The sequence below is a fragment of the Rhododendron vialii genome, chromosome 2a (assembly GCF_030253575.1).
Source record: "Rhododendron vialii isolate Sample 1 chromosome 2a, ASM3025357v1".
NCBI classification, from domain to species: Eukaryota; Viridiplantae; Streptophyta; class Magnoliopsida; order Ericales; family Ericaceae; genus Rhododendron; species Rhododendron vialii.
This window is the reverse complement of record NC_080558.1, coordinates 34,671,539-34,674,602: the sequence shown is the minus strand read 5'-3', so window position 1 is coordinate 34,674,602 and position 3,064 is coordinate 34,671,539.

Sequence of the window (3,064 nt, the reverse complement as noted above, 5' to 3'; positions counted from 1 at the left end):
ATTTTGATCTGTAGGCCCCATTCCGGATTACCCCTTATTTAAGTATTTATTTATAATTTTTAAATTTAAAAATAATAAATTTATTAAAATATAAAAAATATTCAATGTGAATCTAATTTTATAGATTTCATTGAGATCTCTCAAACTTTGCAAAAAAAACTGAAAAAATTATTTTTGTTTTTAAGTTTAAAAATAAGTAATTATTTTTTAAGTAGTTATTTTAAAATGTGGAACGAGACCTACAAATAAAGTAAGTCATTAAAATGTCACTCCTCAAATTGATAATCACACTTCTTTTTGGAGTGACATTATAAATATAGGAATTGACATTATAAAATCCTATAAAGTAATCAATTTAGGGAGACTTAAATATTCATCCTCGGACCTTATCCCATGTAAGAATTCATCCCGGCCATTTTGAACAGTTATATTTTCATCATTTCAAATGGTAAATTACCTATCTTACCCTTTTAATAATATATTCATATATGTTTTATTAAATTGACATCCTAAATCAGTGGGATTCAACCATTTTTTTAATTTGGTAGGTTTCAACAATTTCCTAATTTAGTGGGATTAAATCTCAATAATTACGGGAGATAATTATGAAAGATAATTTCAAAACTTAAAAGATTCGTAATAACCAAATTTCACCGATTTACATTCGAAAATCATATTTATTTTTTCATTTATACCCCGTGTTATCATGAAACCTTTTGGAACATGGTGGATTGACCATATTTTTATTTTTTGCAAAATTATGATTAAAATTTTTCCAGAACATATACAATGTTCGTACTGACCATGTTTTTTCATGGTTAATTTGTCCTGAAAATGATAAACCAAAATTATGATTTCTCGGCGGAACTTGAAAACCCATAACATTCCAGGAAAATAGCTCTTTTTTGAAACATGGTAAATTGACCATGTTTTTATTTTTTGCAAAATGATCTAAAGAAATATTTCGGAACATACACAATACTGACCATGTTTTTCATGGTTAATTTATCATGAAAAATAATAAACCAAAACCAAGATTTCTTGGCGGAACTTGAAAACCCATAATATTCCGGAAAAATAGCATGAAAACATGAATATAAAATGTTTTTTCAATCTGAAATATAGGACTCTAATCATGTTTAGCCGGAAACAAAAAAATAGAAGAAGAAGAGCTTCGAGCTGCGGAGGTGGAGGAAGAGCGGAAGCATCTTCATCGCTACATTCGATCCATCTTCATCGCCAAGAATGGCGCCGTGTTCCATCAATCCACGATCGGAAAACGATGCCGTCCGGAGCACGAATCCAGGTTCACATGAGATTGCCATGTTCTACTGTCATTCGCCGAGGAAGAGACTGCCTCCAATCTTCACCACAACAACGGCGTTGAATTCCTCTGTCGAACGGCAAGCGCCATCGGTTCCGTCGCCTCGGTGGTTGCGGCCATCCTGTTGTGGCCTGGTCGGCGACAATTTGCTTGATTGGTGACGACGGTTGGCCGGATGAGTTTTACAGCGGCAGTGGTCTCGATTGGTGGGGGTGTGACCATCCCATTTTGATCGAAATGGTTGAGGATGAAATTGTTTTGTATGGTTTTGGGAGGTGGTGGTCTAGATTTTCGGGATTGGATTGAATTACAGGGCGGGACTGCTGGAGTTATCTTTTCATTCCATTTTTCTATGATAATATATATATATATATATATATATATATATATATATATATATATATATAGAAATCTTCAAGTAAGGACCTTAAAATGAAGACATTATATGCGGACCTCCCATTTCTCGCCTTTTCCGATCGGATTTCGATGATCCGAACCGCTCAATGTGTTCAAAACGTGATTTTAAGGGTACCCGTGAGAAATCGGCAAAAAAAAAAGACCGGAAAGGGCTTGATTTGAGCAGTTGTTATTTGAACCGTTAGATAAAAAATAAACAAAAACTGCTCGGATGAAGTCCTTCTCTATCTTTTTTTTGCTGATTTCTCGCTAGTACCCTTAAAATCACATTCTGAACACATTGAGCGGCTCGGATCATTGAAATTCGATCGGGAAAGGGAGGTCCACATTTTATTAAAATAAGGTAGTCCTTATTAGAAGAGGTATATATATATGGGGCGGTTCCGGAGACCCTTAAAAAAACACTTAAAATCTTAATCTCATTGTTCCTGATCGAATTTTGATGATCAGAGCCGCTCAATGTGTTCAGAACGTGATTTTAAGAGTGTCCGCGAGAAACTGGTAAAAAAACTAACTGGGAAGGGCTTGATTTGAGCAATTTTTTTTGAACCGTTCAATAAAATTTAATAAAAAACTGTTCGGATGAAGCCCTTCCTGGTCATTTTTTTTGCTGATTTCTTGTGGGCACCCTTAAAATCACGTTCTGATTACTTTGAGCGACTCGGATTATCAAAATTCGATCAAGAACTTGGGTTTGGGGGGGGGGGGGGTGTTTAAGGGTTTTTTTAAGGGTCCCCGGAACTGCCCCGACACACACACACACACACACTTAGGATCCAATGAGGGATCCCGCACTGGCTTACCGTACGGGACTCCCCTTTCCCGATCGAATTGCGACGATCCGAGCCCCTCAATGTGTTCAGAATGTGATTTAAAGGATACCCGCGAGAAATCAGCAAAAAAAATAATCAGAAAAGGCTTGATTCGAGCAGTTTTTTACTGAACCGTTCAATAAAAAACTGTTCGGATCAAGCCTTTCTCGATCATTTTTTTTTGCTGATTTCTCGCGGGTACTCTTAAAATCACATTCTGATCACTTTGAGCGGCTCGGGTCGTTACAATTCGATCGGGAAAGGAGAGTCCCGCGCGGTAAGCCCGTGCGGGATCCCTTGTAGAATCCGGACTCTATTATATATATATATTATATCCAAGGACACTATTGGTATTATGAAAAAATGAGGATGAAATCATAACTGTTCAAAAAGTGCAGGATGGATACTTACGTGGGATGGATTTTGAGGATGGATAGTAATTAAATACTCCATCAATTTATACAATACATCTTGCGCCAAAACAAAAAATTAAGGTGAAAACGAAATTAAA